This window comes from Lactuca saligna, chromosome 7 (genome assembly GCF_052625555.1).
Source record: "Lactuca saligna cultivar CGN05327 chromosome 7, ASM5262555v1, whole genome shotgun sequence".
NCBI classification, from domain to species: Eukaryota; Viridiplantae; Streptophyta; class Magnoliopsida; order Asterales; family Asteraceae; genus Lactuca; species Lactuca saligna.
In genome coordinates, this window is record NC_136423.1 from 119,249,213 (window position 1) to 119,273,466 (window position 24,254).

Below are 24,254 nucleotides of genomic sequence, written 5' to 3' on the forward strand. Positions count from 1 at the left end.
TGTCCTACTTGGTACGTCGAGTCCTACCCTATGCTCGACGAGTTACTCCTGGCAAGAATCGCGGGGCTACCCCGACTCAACTCGCCGAGTCTAAAGAACAACTCGGCGAGTAGCGCCTTGAACTTCAGCCTTTTAACCCCTTTCTGACTCACTGAGTTATCCCCCAACTCGGCAAGTCTACACATTGAATGATCTTCATGGACCTTAACCCTACTCGCCGAGTCTCAAGAACAACTCGGCGAGTTCATGCCATGTACAAACTCTATTGACCTCCTGTGGTCAGATTTGTGCCGCTAATCCATAGATCTGGCCTTTCCAAGCATAAATACCACGTAAAGTCAGAATCTTGATGCTTATAACTCAACCAAAAGGCATCAAATGGTGAATTTTGTCCCAACTAACTTAACCCAAGGTTATGACCTCCATTGCTCTGCATAAATCTTGAAGAATAAGGCTCTCTGGACCTCTATGGGTCTAGGTACACAACCTCATCTCCAGAAGGGACTATTTGGACCTCAAATCAACTTAGTCAAGGGTACAAGAAACCCTAAAACCACATATCCTTCCCAAAACAGAAGAAGAGTCGAAATAATAGCTCAAAAGAATGCTCTTAGCTTTTAAATCCTTAGAAAAGCAACCTCCTTTGCTTTCCCTTGTCTAGAACCTCCTTCTTCTCACTATGTGACACCACAAAGATCAACAATGGTCACTCCTTGCTCCTCAAACGATCTGAGTCTCTTTCTGGGGGTGGTAGCCATAATGGATGGCCATAAGGGCCTTTAAATAGCTCCCAAGCCCTGAAAATTAGGGCTTCACTAAATAGTGTGGACTCACCGAGTCCACGAATGGACTCGCCGAGTCCACGAATGGACTCGCCGAGTCCAAGCATGAACTAGAGTGCCCATCCGTGTCCCTACTCGGCGAGTCTTGGCGCCAACTCGCCGAGTTCCTCCACAAACTCCCTACCTGGGAATCCAGATGTTACAATTCTTCCCCACGAGAATCAGACTTCGCCCTCGAAGTCTCACTCTGAAAACCACTCCGGATGCTACTCACGCATCTTACACTCCGGCTCCCAAGTAAGCTCCGACCCTTTCTGATGTTGCCACTGGACCTGCACCAGAGGCACTTCCTTGTTCCTCAGGACCTTGATCCTTTGATCCCGAATTGGCATTGGTTTCTCAATGTAGTTCAGGCCCACATCTACCCGAATGTCCTCCAATGGCACCATTGCCGAGTCGTCGGCTATACACTTTCTCAATTGTAACACATGAAAGGTATCATGAATCTGGTCCAACTCTGTAGGTAACTCCAAACGATACGCTACCCTGCCTACCCTCGCGATCACTCTGAATGGCCTAATATACCGGGGCCCCAGCTTGCCCCTCTTCCTGAATCAGATCACTCCTTTCCAAGGAGATACCTTCAGGAGCACGAAATCACTAACCTGAAACTCGAGCTCAGATCGTCACCTATCCGCATAACTCTTTTGGCGACTCTGAGCAGTTAGCAACCTTTGTCAGACCTGCTGAATCTACTCAGTCGTCTGAAGCACGATCTCCGTACATCCCATCACATGTTGCCCTACTTCTCCCCAGTAAATGGGGGTCCGACACCTCCTCCCGTACAACAACTCAAAGGGTGGCATACCAATGCTCGAATGATGGTTGTTGTTGTACAAAAACTCTGCCAAGGGTAGATATGTGTCCCAACTCCTGCCAAAATCCAAAACACATGCCTGAAGCATATCCTCGAGTGTTTGAATCGTCCGCTCACTCTGCCCATCTGTCTGTGGGTGGTATGCGGTACTGAAATGCAGCCTCGTACGCAAATCCTCGTGAAACTTCTTCCAAAATCTAGAAGTAAATCGTACATCTCAATCTGAAACAATCAACATCGGAACCCCATGCCGTGATACCACCTCCTTCACGTACAACTCTGCCAACTTCTCAGCAGAAGAGCTCTCACTGATAGCGAGAAAATGAGCGCTCTTCGTCAACCTATCCACAATCACCCAAATTGCATCAACTCCCCTTGCAGTCCTTGGCAATTTGGTGATAAAATCCATGGTAATTTGTTCCCATTTCCACTCGGGGATCTCCAGCGGCTGCAGCTTACCATGCGGATGCTGGTGCTCGGCCTTAACCTGACGACAAGTTAGGCATCTCTCAATGAACCATGCAAAATCTCTTTTCATACAGGGCCACCAATACTCCTTCTTTAGGTCCAGATACATCTTAGTGGCCCTGGGATGGATTGAGAACTTCCATCGATGTGCCTCTTCCATCAAAATGGTATGCGTCCCGCCTACAAACGGTACCCAAATCCGACCATGAAATGTCATAAGCCCCTGGCTGTCGGTAACGAACTCCGATACCTGCCCAACAACTCGCTCCCGCTTCCGGTTTTCTGGTCTCACAGCCTCAGCCTGGGCCCCTCGGATGGTGTCCAATACCGGAGTCATGACTGTCAACCTCATACAAACATCTCGAATCGGGGAGCTCTTCGCCATATGGCTCAAAGCATCGGCTGCGACATTAGCCTTTCCCGGGTAGTACAGGATCTCACAATCATAATCCTTCATCACATCCAACCATCTCCTCTGGCGCATATTCAGGTTGGGATGATCCATCAAGTACTTCAGACTCTTGTGGTCCGTGTATATGGTACACCGAACCCCATACAGGTAGTGCCGCCAAATCTTGAGGGAAAACACTACAGCCCCCAGCTCTAGATCGTGGGTGGGATATCTCGACTCATGAGGCTTTAGCTGCCTCGATGCATACGCTATCACATGTCCCCTTTGCATAAGCACTGCCCCTAACCTAGATGTTGATGCATCACAGTACACCACAAAATCCTCCATCCCTTCCAGGAGTGCGAACACCGGGGCTTCGCACAACTTCTGGCGAAGTGTCTCAAATGAGGACTGCTGCTCCGGACCCCATGAAAATGCAACACCCTTCCGGGTCATCTTGGTAAGTGGCACGATGATCTTAGAGAAATCCCTAATAAACCTCCGATAATAGCCGGCCAATCCCAAAAAGCTCCTGATCTCAGTGGGTGATCTCGGCACCTCCCATCTCATCACCGCCTTGATTTTGGCCGGATCGACCAATATCCCTTTCTGGTTAACAAGATGCCCTAAGAACTGGACCTCTCGTAACCAGATATCACACTTGGAGAATTTAGCATACAACCTCTCCGATCTCAGAACTCCAAGGATCTCCCTCAAATGCTCCTCATGCTGCTCTCTAGACCTCGAATATACCAAAATATCATCAATAAATACAATCACCGACCGATCCAGCATTGGCCTGCACACCCTGTTCATGAGATCCATGAACGCAGTTGGGCCATTGGTGAGCCCAAAAGGCATCACCACAAACTCATCATGTCCATAATGAGTTCTGAATGCAGTCTTCTGGATATCTTCATCCCGAACCCTTATCTGATGATAAACCGGCCTCAAGTCTATCTTGGAGAACCAACATGCCCCTTGCAACTGATCGAATAGATCATCGATCCTCAGTAACGGATACCGGTTCTTGACCGTCAACTTGTTCAACTCCCAGTAATCAATACACATCCGGTGTGAACCATCCTTCTTCTTGAAAAAAAAGGATCGGCGTTCCCCAAGGTGAGCTACTCGGTCGAAAAACCCCTTCCCCAACAACTCCTAAAGCTGTGAGGATAACTCCTGCATCTCTGGCGGCGCGAGGCGATAAGGCGCCTTGGCGATAGGTGCTGCTCCCGGAACCAAATCGATATGGAACTCCACTTGTGTTTCCGGAGGCATGCCCGACAGTTCCTCGGGAAAGACGTCTGGAAACTCACACACTATTGGGACCTCGTCAATCGAACATGGCCTCCCCACGGCCACTCGTGTGTCCATCACATAAGCTATGAATCCACTGCAGCCTTGCTGCAAACTCTGTCTCGCCCTGGAAGACGAACAAAAAGCTGACCCACACCGTGTCCCCTCACCATACACAGTAAGCACTCCCCCACTAGGGTCTCGTATAGTCACCAGCTGCCTTTCGCAGTCAATCACCGCTCGAAAATTACTCAACCAGTCCATGCCCACAACGACACAGACATCCCCCGTCGTGATAGGAACTAGATCAATTGGGAACTTGACGCCAAAAATCTTGAGCACACATCCTCGAATCACCTCGGTGGCATACACCTCTTTCTCATCAACTATGAAAACCCTCATGGGTCGACTCATCACCTCCCGGCTAATACTGATGTGCTGACTAAAAGCCAAAGATACAAAGGACCGACTCGCACCCGAGTCAAATAATACCAAGGCAGCTACAGAATTCACAACAAAAGTACCTACGCATATCATAATATAAGCACAATATCTCAACATGAAAATAAATACACGAAAGAATACATACCAGCCACTACATCGGGCGCCACACGGACCTCCTCTGCAGTCAACTGAAAAGCTCTCCCACGAGCCTTCGGAGCCTTGGTCTTCGCCGATCGTATCTCGGTAACCCTAGCAGCAGGTGCAGATCCCTGTGTTGATCCCTAGTGTAGCTAAGGACACTCGGCCTTCCGATGGACAGTCTGGTTGCAATGGAAGCAAACCATAAATCCCTTGGGGCACTCCTTAGCGATATGCCCCTCCAAGCCACATTTGTAGCAAACACCCGATCGACAGACCCCTTCATGTCCCTTGCCGCACTTCCCACAAGTGCGGCCCTTCTGGCCTCCCATCCTCGAATCGGCGGACTTGGTCCGCTTGGCTGTCGGCTGAGACTACGCCAGCCGCCGATCCATCCTATGAGACTCGGCCTCCTCCCTAGCCTGAGTCTCCAACTCAATCTCCCTCTTCCGGGTATTTGGCTGGAGCTCAGCAAATGTCCGGTACGTCGAGTTCTACACGAACTCCCGAATGTCCCTCCTCAGAATACCCAAATACCGGCTCATCCGTGCCTGCTCAGTAGATACCTGCTCGGGGCAGAACATCATCCTCTCATGAAACTTCTGGGTGACCATAGTAACCAAATCATTACCCTTCTTAAGGGTCAAGAACTCCTGAATCAGCCGTTCCCTCTCCACTGAGGAACATACTCATCTCTGAACATGGTGGTTAACCTCTCCCAGGTCACTGCTGAAATCTTTGCAAGAGTGAAGTTCGCTGTCACGAACTTCCACCAATCCTTCGCTCCCAGGCGGAGCTGGTTCAAAGCGAACCGTACCCTCAGATGCTCCGGATATGAACACGTATAGAAGCATCCCTCAATATCAGCAATCCATCTCATCGCAGCGATCGGATCCTGCGTCCCATCAAACCCGGGTGGCTTCGTGTTGCTGAACTCCCAGAACAACAACGAGTCACCTCCCTGAGGTCTGGCAGCAGCCATAGCTGCTGTAGCTACAACGGCTGCAGCCTCAGTCACCACGTCATACCGCTCATCAAAAGTCTCCATCAGCGTGGTCTTGATAGACCCAAACATCTCCGGAATCTCGGCCCTGATTGCCGTAGCCACCTCATCATGGATCATCTGACGAAGCTCCTCGTCACTCACACCGCTCATCCCAAGTCTGTGGCATGTCCGAACCATAATGCCTCAGCAATACAACATAAAAATATCAGAGGCTCAATCGAGCATACTTGCACTCGATAATGCATCCCAACTCGACCTCCGATGCCTAAAGGATTCTTACTTAGGCTGCCCACTGATCCGGTGTCTTTAGTAGTACGGGCCCTATACTACTGATTACACCACATCATCATTCACCCCAAGTCCTCCTCCTTGGACCCCGGAACGCGAGTACTCTATTCTTGCTATGCATAGGCTACCTACTCGCTCTCAAGGCATCTCATAGTAGTAGGATTCCCCTAGACTAAGGCATCACAAATCAAGCCACTTTTGTCCTAATATGAATACCTAGTCTACTCTAGCATGCATAACATATCATAGCATATTTCATAACACATATTGTAAGGGTATTTTGGGGATTTTAGCGTTTGGGCGCTGGCTGACTGTACACACTGCTTCTTCTTTGGTTATCACAAAATCTCTTATAAAATTTTATGCTTTCATTATTGAAATTTTTTTCTCAAATCCTCGGTTTGAGCTCAGTTACGCCCGAAGGTGCACCCGAATCCCTCAAACCAAGGCTCTGATACCAACTTGTAACAACGTGAATTTTCAAAACAAAATTTTCATTTCTTAAAACATGTTTTCATCCAAATCAAGCCATAAAAATCCAATGTAACATATCATAATACAAAACATGTCAAATCCCAAGATCATAAAAAAAATCCTCCGTCAGTGTGTACAGATCACGCCCGTGCCTTCCCGCAGTCCTCGCTAGTACCTGAAACACATAACACAACAACTGTAAGCATAAATGCTTAGTGAGTTCCCCAAAATTCTACTTACACACATACGCCTTTCCAGGCCATGACCTTCCGGTCCATGTGTCTCAGGGAACTTCCGTCCCAACCCGGTAAACCTTCCGGTCCTACCCGCGTCGACCTTCCGGTCCACATCACAATGCCTTCCGACCCATAACATAAATGCCTTCCGGCCCATAACATAATGCCTTCCGGCCCATATCAAGCATAGAATACATAGCACATACAAAATGGTTTACTTAATCACATACAATACATACATCTCATAACATATCCGACCTTCCGGTTACACATAGATACCCTTCCGGGTACAGTATAGTGAGAGGACTCGCCTCAGACGTCTCGTAAATCTCCGACTCCGTAGAAGTATTGCCTAGCCTCCGCCTATTCACACAAAGTAAATACTCTCATAAACATAATACTCGAGGCTAGACCTAACCCTCTATTGTCACCCTCAGAAGGGTAAAAGACTATTTTACCCCCCTCTTGACTCAAGGACCCCATTGTTGACCAAACCCTAAAGTCAACAAAGTCAATGGTCAACTTTGACCCAACTCGCCTAGTGCACTCCAGTGACTCGGCGAGTACACACATGACCACTAACTTTCTGTCCTACTTGGTACGTCGAGTCCTACCCTATACTCGACGAGTTACTCCTGGCAAGAATCGCGGGGCTACCCCGACTCAACTCGCCGAGTCTAAAGAACAACTCGGCGAGTAGCGCCTTGAACTTCAGCCTTTTAACCCCTTTCTGACTCACTGAGTTATCCCCCAACTCGGCAAGTCTACACATTGAATGATCTTCATGGACCTTAACCCTACTCGCCGAGTCTCAAGAACAACTCGGCGAGTTCATGCCATGTACAAACTCTATTGACCTCCTGTGGTCAGATCTGTGGCCCTAATCCATAGATCTGGCCTTTCCAAGCATAAATACCACGTAAAGTCAGAATCTTGATGCTTATAACTCAACCAAAAGGCATCAAATGGTGAATTTTGTCCCAACTAACTTAACCCAAGGTTATGACCTCCATTGCTCTGCATAAATCTTGAAGAATAAGGCTCTCTGGACCTCTATGGGTCCAGGTACACAAGCTCATCTCCAGAAGGGACTATTTGGACCACAAATCAACTTAGTCAAGGGTACAAGAAACCCTAAAACCACATATCGAAGAAGAGTTGAAATAATATCTCAAAAGAATGATCTTAGCTTTTAAATCCTTAGAATAGCAACCTCCTTTGCTTTCCCTTGGCTAGAACCTCCTTTTTCTCACTATGTGACACCACAAAGATCAACAATGGTCACTCCTTTCTCCTCAAACGATATGAGTCTCTTTCTGGGGGTGGTAGCCAAAATGGACGGCCATAAGGGCCTTTAAATAGCTCCCAAGCCCTGAAAATTAGGGCTTCACTAAACAGCGTGGACTCGCCGAGTCCAGGCCTGAACTAGAGTGCCCATCCATGTCCCTACTCGGTGAGTCTTGGCGCCAACTCGCCGAGTTCCTCCACAAACTCCAAAAATTAAATGAAGAGATATTATACCTGGGAATCTGGATGTTACAACTTTCCATGTCGTACCACCATATCTCGTACGTAAATCTTAACGAACTTCTCAGTAGAAGAGCTCTCACTGATACCAAGAAAGCGAGCACTCTTTTTCAGGCGGTATACAATCACCCATATTACATCGACACTTCACACAGTCCTAAAAAATTTGGTGATAAAATCCTTGCAAATCCATTCCCACTTCTACTGGGGAATCTCTAGAGGTTGTAGCGGGGCATGTGGACACTGGTGTTCTGCTTTAACTTGGCGACATGTCAAGTACCTCTCAACTACCCATGCGACATCCCTCTTTATACAGGGCGACCAATAGTCTCTCTTCAGGTCAAAATACATCTTAGTGGTCCCTGGGTGGATCGAGAATCTCAATCTATGTGCCTCCTTCATCAATATACGACAAGCTCCACTTGTATAGGGCACCCAAACCCACCCTCGGAAAGTCATAAGCCCATAACTGTCCGTCTCAAACTCAGAAACCAGCCCAATCACCCGCTCCCTCTTGCGGTTCTCCGATCTCACGGCCTCCACCTGGGCCTCACAAATGGTATCTAAGACTAGAGTGGCGCCAGAATCCATACATGTAGTGGCGCCAGATTTTGAGGGCGAACACCACCATCCCTAACTCCAAATCGTGGGTGGGATACCTCGTTTCATGAGGCTTCAACTGCCTCGATGCATACACTATCACGTGCCCACTCTGCATCGACACTGCACCCATCCCGGATATAGAAGCATCACAATAAACTACAAAGTCCTCCAATCCCTCGGGAAGGGCTAACACTAGGGCTTCGCACAATCTCTGGCGAAGAGTCTCAAATGAGGCCTGGTGCTCGGGCCTCTAAGCAAAAGTAACACCCTTCCGGGGACCTGGTGAGAGGAACAACAATATTGGAGAAATCTATGATAAACCTCCAATAATAGCCGGCCAAACCCAGAAAACTCTTGTTATCGGATGAGGATCTCGGCACCTCCCACCTCATAACTACCTCAATCTTGGTTGGGTTGACCAATATCCCATTCTAATTAATGTGGTGTCGCAGGAATTGGACCTCTCGTAACCAGAAATCACACTTGGAGAATTTGGCATAAAGCCTCTCTGCCCTCAGTACTCTAAGGATCTCTCTAAGATGCTCCTCATGCTGCTTTCTAGATCTCGAATATACCAGAATTTATTCGATGAACATGATCACCGATCGATCCAACATAGGTCTACATACCCGGTTCATGAGGTTGATGAATACTTCTGGTGTGTTGGTGAGTCCGAAAGGCATCACCACAAACTCGTAGTGCTCACAATGAGTCCTAAAGGCCGTCTTATGGATATCCTCCTCGTAGACTCTCATCTGATAATATCTAGATCTCAAATCGATCTTGGAAAACCAAGACACCCCTTGCAATTGATTGAATAAATCATCAATCCTCGGTAGTGGATAACGGTTCTTAATCTTTAGCTTGTTCAACTCCTGGTAATCGATGTACATTTGGTGTGAACTATCCTTTTTCTTGACAAAAAGGATTGGTACTCCCCACGACCAGCTACTTTGCCTGATAAAACCCTTCTAAGCAGCTCCTGGAGCTGTGAGGATAACTCCTGCATCTCAGGTGATGCAAGGCGATAAGGTTCCTTGGCAATAGGCGCTGCACTTGTAACCAAATAAATCTGAAACTCTAGCTGCCTCTTGGGAGGCACACCAGATAACTCCTCGGGGAAAACATCTGGGAAATGACACACTATTGGAACCTCGGAGATAGAACTCAGCCTCTCTGTAACACCTGTGTATCCATTATGTACGCCAAAAAGCCCATATAACCCTACTGTAGACTCTATCTTACTCTGACAACATAGCAAAAAGCTGATTCAGATGTGGTACCCTCGCCATACACCGTAAGCACTCCCCCAATAGGGTCTCGTATAGTCACCATCTGACGCTCATAGTCGATCACAACTCCATACCGAGTCAACCAATCCATGCCCACTATGACACAAACATCACCCATCATGATCGGTATCAAGTCTATCCGGAACTCAACACCAAAAATATCTAGCATACACCCCCAAAATACATCAGTAGCAAAAACCACATGCTCGTCAGCTGTAGAAACTCTTAGAGGTCGATTCAATGCCTCACATCAGATACTGATGTGGCAACTAAAAGCTAAGGACACGAAAGATCAACTCGCACCTGAGTCAAACAACACCAAAGCAGGTACATAACTCAGAAAAAAAGTAGAAACAACAACATTAGGCATGATGCAGACCTCTTCCTATGTTAGTTGAAATGCTCTCCCACGAGCCCTCAGAGGCTTGGCCTTCCCTGTCTAGCCATCAATAACACATAAAGCAATAGGAGTGGTAGTCTAGGCTGATCCCTGGGTAAGCTGAAGACAATCGGCCTTCCGATGGCCTGTCTGGTTGCAGTCAAAGCAAACATAAATTATCTTAAGGCAGTCCCTCGCAATTTGCCCCTCCTTGCCATATTTTTAGCAAATCCCTGCCCGACAAGACCCCTCGTGGGTGTTTCCGCACTTTCTATAAGTGCGACCCTTTTGGCCTCTAACTCTCGAATTAGCGAGATTAGCCCGCTAAGCCACCGACTGTGACTGTGTAGGTCTCCTATCTCTCTCCCATGTTGTTTTCCTTCCTCCTTGGTTTGAATCTCCCACTTAATCTCCCTCCTCCTGGCATTGGTCTACAACTCAACCAATGTCTGATAAGACGAGTTCGCCATGATCTGCCGAATCTCCCTCCTAAAGATGCTCAAATACCGACTCATACGTGCCTGCTCCGTGGACACGTGCTCAGGGCAGAAAATCTCCCTCTCATGAAACATCCGCATAATATCAGTCACTAACCCTGTCTTCTGCTTGAGAGATATAAACTCATGTGCCAAATATTCCCTCTCCACCTAGGGAACATAGTCATCTCTAAACAACTTGGTGAACCTCTCCCAAGTCACTGCAGCATGATCTGCAGGGGTAAAATCAGTCATCACAAAATTCCACCAGTCATTCGCTCCTAAGCGAAGCTGGTTTAGTGTGAACCAGACTCTCAGATGCTTTGGACACGAACACGTATAAAAGCATCCCTCAATGTTAGCGATCCATATCATGATAGAAATTAGATCTTGTGTCCCATCAAACTCTGGTGGCTTTGTGTTGTTGAACTCCTGGAACAACAACGAGTCACCTCCCTATGGCCTAGCTGCATCAACAACTGTAGTGGCTGCAACAGCAGCAACCTCTATAACGGCGACGTATCGCTCGTCAAACGTCTTAAACAGTGTGATCTTAATAGAACCAAACATCTCCAATATCGCCTCTCAAATGGCTGCGGCCACCTCATCATGGATGATCCTGTGGATCTCCTCATCACTGTTGGATTAGTGTCTAAGTCCATAACTATTTTGGTATGTACTTGACCCGATTATGAGCATGGTCCTTTTGGGTTGCCTTCACCATAGCAATATGTAGGATGATTTAAGGAGAGAAAGGTTTAAATATGATTTATTAATATATTATGAGAATAATATATTAAAGGAGAAATCATATTGGTTAATTAATATTAGTCAAGAATTAATTAAGAATTAATTTTATGGCTAAAAGAGATTAATTAAATATAGGGGACTGGACTACAATTATTGGATAATTGAGTTATTGGGCTAAGGAATGCTAAAGGAATAAGGGGTGAATGAAATTATGATGGAAGCCCATCATATTTTCGTCCATAGCCTTGTGCAGAAGGTTCCATGGGCTGCTTAGAGTTTAAGCTGTCCATTAGGGTTTTGACTGAAACCCTAGCAGCCCACACAAGTATATAAAGGACCCCTTAGGCCCCAAAAACGTGCACAACTGATTCTCTAGGGTTTCTAGTCGTTTTTGGGCAGCCTCTCTTCTTCTCCTCTTCATCCAAGTTGCATATGGTGTTTGTGACTCCATTAGAGGTGCAACACTCGAGGCACTAAGCTTTTGAAGCCAATCCAAGCAAGGAATTGATTGTTATTGCTATATAACAATTAAAGGTAATTCTATAAACTCTAATTCAGTTTATAATATGTTAGATCTAAGTTTATTAGTCTTGGATTCAAAGCATGTACAATAGAGAAACCTAGATCCAAGCATTAGGATTTGTATGAGCACATAGGATTGTTCTTATGCCTAAAACTCATCAGTGGTATCAGAGCCTTGATTGGTTTCTGTTGTATGTGATGCTATGTTGAATTATTTACTGAAAATCGAGTTTCTTGCCTCTGACCGACTCAACTCGGCGAGTCAGTATCTGGACTCGGCGAGTCTAGGTCTGACTCGGCGAGTCAGTGTGTCAGGCAGAGGGTATTTCGGGTTTTAGTTGCTGTTTTGACTTGGATTTGATGCTTAAATTGTTTTATGAAGTTAAAAATCCGAATTTTATCTTAAATTATGAGTTCATCCTTGCCAAAAAAATAGATAATTTCAAATCTTTTAAATATTGGTTGTTTATATGATAAATATGGATTATTTAAAGTTATTTGGTAATTATCTAATGACTAAAATAAGATTAGGTCAAATATAGATAATGAATAATTTAATTGTTTAACTTATATTATTTTTTATTTGATCCTTTGTGATGTGAAAAAGTTTCAATTGCACCCTTTAGGTTTTATAGTTTAAATTTGAACTTAAAAGTTTTTGTTTATGAAATTTAAATAAGTTCAACCCTAATGTTTCGAAATGTTTTAAAACTTGCCCTCAAGTTTTGGAATTTAAAAGTTGATTAAAAGTTTAATTTTGAAATGTTAATTTCTAAAACCCTAGTAATTTGAAAAGTTCAAATCATACCCTTATGGTTTTATTAATTAATTAAAATGTATAATTAAAAGTGATTTAATAAACCCATAAACTTTTGGTTTACATTTAATTAAATTAAAGGTATAATTTACTAAGATAAACCACCTAGTATTTTAAAAGTGTAAAATACACCCTATACTATATATAACATTGAAAGTCTAATATTATATATGTATGAGTAAACAGTCAGTCTTACCGTTAGTAGGCCTCATTCACGAAGTTGGTCTATAAGGGGTGTTTAAGGAAGTTGCCTATAAAATGGCGATTGAATGGGTATCCACTCTTACCCACCGCACTCTTGACTAGTAGAGGGTCGTTAGCTGAATGGGTAGGATAGGACAGAAACCTTCCATTATAAGTATAATGAAGTACAAAGTAACTAAATGCTTATACAAATTCCCAAATCATAGTTACTTTAGGCAAAATGTGAAATTGTATGCTAACCCATGGAATTACACTTCGTACCCTTGTCAAACGTTAGTGGAGCGTGTGTGGTTAACCGGCACACTAATTTGGGGATGACATTGGCGGCGAAGGGTGGCTCGATACTTATCATAGATCAATGGAGCGTGTGTGGCTAACCGGCACATTGATTAGGTGATAGTAGCATTGAGTGCACCACGTGATTCGTATGGTTATTCACACCTTGTTTGTGATCCTCGGCATCCCAGTCACAAATAGTAGGGCATAATCGAGATTAAACATGCCATTGAAAAGTTCAATGAATCTCAAAAGATCTAGGAGTTTCAATTCATTTAAAACTTAAACTTTTTTTTTTTCGTTTTTCATGATGGAAATTGGTAAATCGTCATTTACCTACCTTCAAATATTCTGCAACTAGATTACGGCATCCCTCTTCTAGGTTGTAGAGTATTGTGTTGGATCCTAGCTTGATGTTTCATTTGGGTGTTACATCAAGAATTCTAATCAACATAACTTGAATTTTCTCCCATTTTGTAGATGTCTGAATCTTACATTGGTCTTCCCAAATCCTTTGGAACAAGCTTTCCAAATGAAGATGACGTTCCGAGATATGATCAAGGAAATGAGAGTTATGCTTCACTTCCTCCACCTCCTCCAATTGTTTTCCCTGACCCACAAGTTCAAAGGATTGAAAAGTTTAAGCTCACTCAAGCCCTTTTGGCAAGTAAGCACGAAGATGGGAAACCTGTGAGTGTGTACGTCTTAGAGATGAAGTCACACATTGATAGGTTAAGCATGTTGGGTGTCGAGATTTCAAGTGAGTTGGCTATTGACTGGGTTCTTTAGTCACTTCCTGAATCATACAGTGAGTTCATTAGAGAGTACTATATGATGGACCACGACGTGACCCTAATTGATCTCACCTATTTTCTTATAGCTGCTGAATCAGCAATGATTTGGCGTGATGGTCAAGCAAATTTGTCTGGTGAATCAAACTCCCAAACTTCAAGGGACACTGGCAACATTGGAAGTCCAAAAAGAACTAGGTCTATGATTATCCAATGTGTTGTGCCAAAGGAGTCCATTTGTTTTCATTGCCAAGAGAAGGGGCATTGGAGACGAAGCTGCCCAAACTACCTGAGAGATCTAAGAGATGGGAGAGTCAAGATGTATGGCTCTACTTCAGGTAAAATCCATTAACCGACTCTTTTAAGTTCCTTTTCTAGATTCTTAATACATGATGTGATAAGATTACATTTTGATGTTTTGTAGGATCGAAGAAAAGAGAGGAAGCTTAAGGAAAGAGGTGAGCTGAATCTAATCTTGAAGAAATGGATTTCGATCGCATTACTTGAAGAATGGATTCTTGAGCTACTACTTGGAGTTAGAATAGATTGTTAAGAAATGTGTAATGACATAGTTTTTCAATTGAATTGCATTGTAAGGACAAATTTTTCCGCAATAAAATGAATTTTGATTTTATCTTATTTGTTTATCCTTGCAATGAAATATATGAAAATTTGATGTTTGTGTACTTCTATTATTAGCAATAATGGATTTGATTCTTAATTGTATTATTTGTGGACATATCAAAAGCTTACCAAATAGGGAGAGTTTCTCATCACCCACTACTAGAAATATAGCCTTTTACGACGCGCGAACAACGACACGCGCTGTTTTATGATACGCAATAGTGTGCGCCCTAAAAATAATGTCGGATCTCCAAAAATTAGAAGGATTTAGGGCATGCATTTTTGTGCGCCCTAAAATAAGTGTTACATTAAAAAAAAAACACGGAGGGCACATAACATAAAATGCGCGTCCACTAAGTATGTCGCTTTATATTTTTTAAATGAAACGCGGGTCACTTTTTTTTTTGGGGAAAACGAAATTCCAAAAAGTTTTGAAAGGCCCGCCATGTTCCTACCTTGAAACACAGGTCTCTCTCTCTCTCTCTCTCTCTCTCTCCTGCTATACCTTGATGAATTATCGCATACAGATGGAGGAACTCCTCCAAAATTCATTCCTTCCTTCTCCCTTCAATCAATCAGATGTATTCTTCCCTCTTCACACTTCGATCGACAAATCAGGCCACCAAAAATCACCGATTATCTTTTTCTTTCTCAAAATCAATCGCACCTCCAAGAACCACAAGTATTATTTTTTTCCCTTTCTGGTTCGATTAATCCTAGTAAGACATCGACCTCTGTTTCTACACCATTATCGTTGTCTAACAAGGATGCCTGACATACCTTTAGTTTCTCGTGAAGTCAAGTATGTAATCTTTTTTCATAAAACCCATACAGACTAGGGCTTTTTAAAGAGGAAGCCAGAGGACGAATTCATCATGGATCGGAGGATCACCTCATCTGATGATGCAGCTCAACAAGATCTAGTATCTGAAATTCACGGTGAGATCAAAATCCTTAACTCTGCTTTTTCATTGAACGAAGCAGATCAAAATTTTAGCTGGTTCAATTGCGGGTCTATCTTTCTCTTTTAGCATTAGATGATTCCAATCGAAGGCGTAAACTTGCTTTATATATTCTTGCAAGGCTTGCTCATGTAGATAATTAAATTGTCATGTAATCTATGTTTTGTATCGTGTAAGACGTAAGTTTTCAAATTTTAGTTTTTTCTCCTGCTCAACAGTGTGCTTATAATTCTGCAAAATCAATGAAAAAGTTCACCCTTTGGGGAAGCTCATAGAGACACAGGGATTCATTACTCTTGCTTTATGATGTGCTCAGGTACATATTGATTCTTAAATTTTACATCTTTTCCTTTTAATAATCTTACATTTTGTTCAACAATTTTAAGTCATGTATGCTTTTGTAATGCAACCCAAAATCTTAACAAAATCATACTAAGATTTTTATCAAAAAATTGGCCCTGTTACTAAACCCGTATACAAAGCTATAAGGAAATGTTGTAGAGGTTCCCTAGTAGATATTGCATCACTCTCTTCTACCCATCAACTATAAACGATTCTGAATTTAATGATTTACAAGAATACCCTTCTACCAATACCCTGTTTAAAAATCCAACCATCCACAAAATCATGTTTGGCTCATAACGCATACTCCACATCAGCAACATTCAGGAAAACATTCCCACTTTATTTCTCTTTGACTTTTGTAGCCTTTGTTGTCCTTTTTCTTCAAAAGTTTATGGATGCGCCATTTAAGACTAGTTGGCATGCAGTGATTGGAGTTGTTGTACTGATTTGCAGGTGGATTAGCTACATTATCAGTGCTTTGGGAGAAGAAAGGAAGAAGATGAGAACTTGGATTGTTTGTTCTTCCATGTGCTGGGGAATCTTTTTTGTATATATTAGTCAACCGCCTTGTTCTTCCAGATATCAAAATTGCTGAGGTACTATACTAAATTATGCGTTCTACCCAAAAAAACTTGAGAAATTACATATGGATCAATAAAATGTGTTGTTTTGGGGATTGTATGGACAATGTTTTCTAACATTGGAAGCTTAACTGATATGTTATTTCTAACTTTTTTTTTTATTAATTTACAATAAAAAAAACTTGGATTTGAAAATAATTTATAGGTTAAATATGTGTATGAATATAAGAAAGAGTTGTTTTATTCAAGTGTTTTAGCTAACACCATGAAATGGTAAAACGTAAGTCATTATAGTGATTCTAGCTTTTAGCATTTGCATATACCAGATGTTGCTATTCAACTTCTTATACCTAATTAACCATCTCTCCCATTCCATTCACAGTCTATAAAACAATGGATGTCGGTTCATAAATGTAAAAGTTGAATTTTATTTTTGTTTATATAGAAACTCTGTAAATTGTTGATTTATATGCTTTGTAGAGAATGGACACTTCTCTCCTGATAAATGAAGATTTTCACTATCATTTTTGTGTTTTGTTTACAGTCATGTTTCTCATACTCCACCTGTAAGAGTAAGAACTGGTGGTTTTCAAGATCCAGGTCCTAGTAATCAAGGAGAAAGTAGTGAGAACAATACAGTAACAGAAATTTATGATAATCTTTGTAAAGTTTTTGATGGTTAGTGATAATTTTTTCCTTTTTTTTTTATTACAGTCATGTTCCTCATACTCCACCTGTAAGAGTAAGAATTAATGGTTAGTGATAATTTTTAGCTTTTTTATTTTTATTTTACAGTAGCAGAAATTTAACCACATTAAAATTAAACTATGCATGGTGCAGGGATGTCTGATAATCTTTGTAAAGTTTTCGATGATGCTCACATGTCATCAAGAGCTCATTAGATTCAGATTCATCGTCATAATAATTTATCATTCTCTTCTCCACCTCCACCTCAAATGGAAGAATTACCCCTGTCATGACCATTGATGTAGTAGGGTCCATATCATATACTGTTCAGACAACAATAGGGTCCTCACCGGACCCCACATCATCTACTGGATCTTTTGTATATGATGTGGAAACGGAAACACCTGCCACATTCTTTCAAGATCGTCATGGCTTTGGCTTTGACAACAGTGGAGATTTATCTGATATTCTAGAAGTTGATGATGCTGATGTTGATGATAGAGTAAGTTTCTATTTCTTTGCTTAAATTTACCATCAACTTGTTTTTTTCTTTTTCTTTTAAAAAGGATTAAATGTACATTCTTTGACTTTTTTATAGCAGTGTTGTGTTCTTATACTTATATTACTACTAAAATTCTAGGTAATGTCATCCCAGTATAAATTAAGCAATACTTACTGCTATAAGTGTAACTGGGCTGATTTTTCAACTCACTACTACTGCATTCATATTTCAATTTTAGGAGCTGGCCTTTATTGAAGAGGATGTTATTGGCGGTTCACCAAAGAAGTAACTGGAGTTTTTAGCATTGTATTATTGTTAATTGCTATTTGTTTTAGACTGGAAAAGAAGAAGAGATTATTTTCTTTTATGCACTGTGCTGTATACAAAAAAGTTTACCATTTTTATACATGCGGAAATCTTTAGTCTAAGATAGAAACATTTGGTGAATAAAAAAACTAATGAAATCATGTCAAAAAGCCCTGAAAGAAAAGTAAGGATTCTATAGTAAGCAATTAATGCTAATTTTTGTATTGGACTGAGTGCAGGTTGATTCAAAGGATTGATGTCCATGTCACAGTAACCAACTTGTACCTCTTTAATTAGATGTCAACAACATGAACATATGAGTGATATTCTAATATTTTTGTATATGTTTCCAGAACCTTTACTGGGCAGACAGTGGTGATATGTTAGCAATTTCCAGTGATTCATCATTTTATATACTACAGTACCATGCTATTTTTCATGTAGCACATTTATTTTATTGTAAAGATTTTATGGATATAGTCAAAGAGCTTAGTACTAAGGAGCCAAAACGAAAGATATTGTCCTGCTCTTTTTAGAAAGGTTAGCAAAATTGTCTAAATATTTATCATACTTATAATAGTTTATTAATTAATCCAAATTCCAAGACCATCTATGGATATAGTCAAAGAGCAGGTATGCTATATGTGGGGATTTAACGCTGAAAAAGATAGTAGCTACAAGACCATCTACTAAAGCAAGGTTGGTGTAAGAGTTGATGATGAGAACATTGTTCCAAGACCTTCAGTGAGTTATGATGATGTCTCTTAATAGCAATGTAGTATTAGGTTATATAGTTAGGGATGATTATTTGTATTTGACATGTTAGTGCAATGAATTATCTTTCTTATTTGTTGTATTTTATTTTGTATTTTGTATGACATTAACTTTTGTGCAATGGATTGTATTTTTTGTATATGGTATTTTATTTTCTATTATGAGAAATTAAATGCAAATTTAATTTAAAAATTAATAAATATATAAATTAATTTTTTTTAAACATTTAAATTTACGATGCGCAAAAATATCTGTCATCTTCATTTATGACATGACGTTTCTTGACAGGGGCTTTTTTGATACGCATTGCGTGTTATTAACACGCACGTCGTAAGGTTACGACACGCAAATGCGTGTCGTCTTCCGTTATGACTGGGCCTTCCTTGATACGCATTGCGTGTCGTAAATGCGCGTCGTAAATGAGCGTCGTAAATGCGCGTCGTCTCTCTTTATGACAGGGCCTTCCTTGACGCGCATTTGCGCGTCGTCTGAGCCTTTTACGACGCGCAATGAGCGTCGTAAAAGGCTATTTTTCTAGTAGTGACCCAAGTTTCAATTGGCAGAAACTTGGAATCATGCAATGTGTATTGTATGATGAATGAAAAACTTTCATGTTTGGGAAACTTAGATTAATTCTTTGACAAAGTGTCAATTGAAGGACTAGGAGATCAAGTACACTAGGTTGTGCGTTGATCAAGTCCACCACAAGAGTGACAAAGATATTCATCATGATTTACTAAAGTTTAGTAAATATTATTATACTTATAAGATTAAGTGTAATTCTGAGTTGATTGAAAGAGTTTCAATGAATAGTAGAACGAATAAAGAAGAATCAAGTAGGCAGAAATATAAAAGTTTCTCTACTCTAAGAAAAAGGGAGAGTACCTTTTATTGTGTTTTATGATAAGTCTTAATGATTAAGAACCATGTCTCAATTGATCCTCTAAGTGAGTCTTAGTTCAATTACATGTCTAAGAAGAGGAATCGAGAATTGTAGAAATGGTTAAATCAAGAAGTCAATCATACTTCGTTCCAATATCAAGTCTTAGAGTCAAGACTGTGACTTGAGTGAAAAAGTGTTTAGTAGGTTTATAACACTTAACAAATGTGGAATTTGAAAAAGTTTTCTTATTCTTGCACATTAGAAATTGGTAAGTTGTGATGTCTTGGATAAGACAAAGACCAACTAGGACCAATTTGTTAAGTGTTTTGTCTTGATAAATGCTTCACTAACTCTTGAATATTTGTTTGTCAAGAAATGTTTCTTGACAAGAGAATCTTATATGTCAAGGAGTCAGTAGGAGTCTTAATGGTCTTGAAAAGTTTCAAGAACAAATCAAGAATAAACCTTATCGATCATCACGAGCACACGACTTGAGGTTTACAACCTATCGTGCTGACATTATTTTGTTTCTGTGCCATTCCAATTGAGTTAATTGTGTATATGAGTTCTATGAGTTCTCATTTGAATACATACTAAAGCCTTAGTCGATGGAAAGTACATTGATATGTAAGGACAAGTTACTAAACTACTTGGAAGACATGGTGGGCACTCGTGTTACCATATGGCAAGAAATCAAGATTAAGAAAGTTCAGTCCATATGAGTTTGGATTTGTCGCAAACCTTGGTTTTGGAAAATTCACATGGATAGGAACTCATACACCATAAAATCTAAGTTTCATAAGATTCCCTCCTTCATGAAAATGACTGTGAGGAAATGCTTTCACTAAGAGAGATTTTAAGAAGATAGCGATTGTGAAAATTGTATTCTCAAATTCGATTATGGTTACGGCATCCCTTTCCATAGTTCGAATTGTGAGATTTGGCAATTAGTTTCAACATTTGGAACTTAGTAACATAAGCTATGAATTGTTTAAACACACATATGAGCTATCTAAGGCAAAGGTGTATAAGGTTAAGAAGCTTAGATAAAGGCTTATCGAAGCATCTGGTACTAGAAATATGAATTTCAGAAATTCAATAGGTATTGTTTTCTGGAAGTTCATTTGTTTTCTGAATACATGTCAAAGCTAGTGGGAGCATAAATGTTATGCTTATATGATAATCATCATGATAGTGGGAGCATAAGTGTTATGCTTGTATGATTATTATGGCGAGTATTGCAAGTTAGCAATATTAATTATAGAAAAACAAAGATTCCATTTGCAAAGTTGCATGGGTTGAAAAGTTGTTTTGCTATAATTAAGGGAGAGAATATTATACTCCGTTTCAAAATCTAAAGCTTAGATTAAGAAATTTTAATATTTTCAGTCAAAGGATACATTGTGTGTTCTTAAAATTCGATTATGATTACGGCATCTCTCTTCATAGTTCGAATTATGAGAACATGACACATAAAATATTATGGCAAAAGATTGGTAAAGTATCATATCTTTATGTAAGACATTATGAATCGTGTCCCATACGCTTCGGGTATAGGATCGATTGTAAATGCTATAGTATTTTACCATTCTAAAATTTTCCAAATGTCTATCGCATTAAGAGGGAAAAAGGACTAGAATTGGTTTTGACTAAAATAATTAAACAACTATCAAAGGACTATCCAAAGTTCGCTGAGGATTGGTTGCTTGTGAGTAGTTGGGAGTATGGTATTAGATGGACCATATCGACATTATTATGAATAGATAAGATTCTATTAAGAATGGGTTGTCATGTGGCAAATGTGGAAATGTTTCCATATTGGGAGTTGGATATTGGGAATCTATGTCTAGATTAGAAACTTTATGCAAGAAGGATGTTCAAAGGAATGTACTTTGAATATGAGACTTCAAGTCTATGGAATTGTCTTGTAACAATTTCTAAGAAAGTACTTTGTAATTTCATTAGCCAAGTCTTGGTGACTTTTGTGCTATGACTTTACGAAAGGATCATTGCGTAAAATGTTAGAATCTAGCATATTCTAGTAGTGGCAAGAACCTTGTGTTCTTACACTAATAATTAGGATTAAGGAATTGTGAAATAAGAATCATTGGAAAAGTTTTCAATTGATCTATGTCACAAAGCATGGACCATAGGAAACAAAGTGTGCATATTTAGAGCATGGGGCAATTGTTATTGTAATTCAAGTAATAAGTTGATTATCCGAAACATTAAACAATAATAATGAGTAATCAATATGGTGGATAAATAGAAGTGTTTTATTTACTCTCACAAGTTTGGGGCCATATAGGATTAAGTATTATTATGTTTCAGTTTGCATGTTTTGACTTCCAGAATAACTAGGTTATTCAAACATCCACAGTCGGTCATACGTTGGGAGTAGGTATGAAGGAAGACTATCATGAATCTGTTTGTAGATTGTCAGAAGAGTTTAGACGTGGCACAAGTTTGCTGCAAAGTTCATGAATGCCTTGATAAGATTAGAGTATTGGATTAAACCCACGCTCACTTGGATCACTTCATGGATTTATCACGAGTGATTAGTGAGACGATAATATTGTATATTCTTGAAACTGAGACATGTGATTTGTTATTTGTTGGTCGGTTGCACATTGATAATAAGTAAACGCACCAGTAACTTGGTGTTAAAAAACTTATTGTTGTGTATGATTCGATCAGTAAATGCAAGCGAGCATTTGAATCGAAGTTTATCCATTCCTTTTACCCAAAGTGGGATAAAAGCGATATATGTGGGCCTCTTGATGATTTAGTGATGACACCTAAGCGCTTGGCCAAGCTGGGACTAAGTTGATGTGTTCAATTGTAGTCTGTTATCAGTCATCATAAATCGGAAGTCGGGAAACAGTATAGAGAGAATGATTGAAATTCATGTCTTTTGTGTATACGATTTCTTGAGAATGGAGGAATATATAATCCCTTATCTAGAGGACACACTATCTGATAAGATCAGAGTTGACAACGGCTTTTGAAAGCTACGATTGCTGATCAGGTTCTGAAGTCATACGGAAAATAGTTATTAGACTTATCCAAGTGGGAGACTGTTGGATTAGTGTCTAAGTCCATAACTATTTTGGTATGTACTTCACCCGATTATGAGCATGGTCCTTTTGGGTTGCCTTCACCATAGCAATATGTAGGATGATTTAAGGAGAGAAAGGTTTAAATATGATTTATTAATATATTATGAGAATAATATATTAAAGGAGAAATCATATTGGTTAATTAATATTAGTCAAGAATTAATTAAGAATTAATTTTGTGGCTAAAAGAGATTAATTAAATATAGGGGACTGGACTGCAATTATTGGATAATTGAGTTATTGGGCTAAGGAATGCTAAAGGAATAAGGGGTGAACGAAATTATGATGGAAGCCCATCATATTTTCATCCATAGCCTTGTGCAGAAGGTTCCATGGGCTGCTTAGAGTTTAAGATGTCCATTAGAGTTTTGACTGAAACCCTAGCAGCCCACACAAGTATATAAAGGACCCCTTAGGCCCCAAAAACGTGCACAACTGATTCTATAGGGTTTCTAGTCGTTTTTTGGGCAGCCTCTCTTCTTCTCCTCTTCATCCAAGTTGCATATGGTGTTTGTGACTCCAGTAGAGGTGCAGCACTTGAGGCACTAAGCTTTTGAAGCCAATCCAAGCAAGGAATTGATTGTTATTGCTATATAACAATTAAAGGTAATTCTATAAACTCTAATTCAGTTTATAATATGTTAGATCTAAGTTTATTAGTCTTGGATTCAAAGCATGTACAATAGAGAAACCTAGATCCAAGCATTAGGATTTGTATGAGCACATAGGATTGTTCTTATGCCTAAAACTCATCAATCACTAGTCCCACTAATCCTGAGGTTGTGGCGTGTACCCACCATGATGTCTCTAAAACACAACATGAAAAATAATTAGAGACTCACTCGAGCATACTCACACTCGATCACTCGTCCCTACTTGTTCCTTAGCATCCTAAGGATTCTTACTTGGGTTGCATACAGATCGGGTGCTTCCAGTAGTATGAGCCTAATACTACCTTCCACACCAACCTGTAGTCAACCCAAGTCCTCCTCCTAGGATCCCAGTTTACAAGTACTCTAACTCTCACGAATAACAAACTACCCTCTCAGTAGACCACTCATATGCTCATATAGGTATCTCTCTTATATTATCTCTCAACTCAGAACACTCTCTTTAAGTGATTCCTGCTAGATACTCTTAGTCGGCACATACTCAGGGCACATAACGATTAGCAATAACTCCTATGATAAGGCATCACAAATCATGCAACTCTATCCCTAAATATGAATTACTTAGCCTATCATCTAGCATGCATCACTAATATCTCATAACACAAATAAGTAAGGGTATTTTGGGAAATCACCATTCGGGCTCTGGCTGATTGTATACACTGCTCCAACTCGTTTTCTCTTAAAACTCTTTCTCATTTTAGAAAAATCATTTCTTTTGAATTTTTTTCTCAAATCCTCCATTTGATTTCAAACATACCCG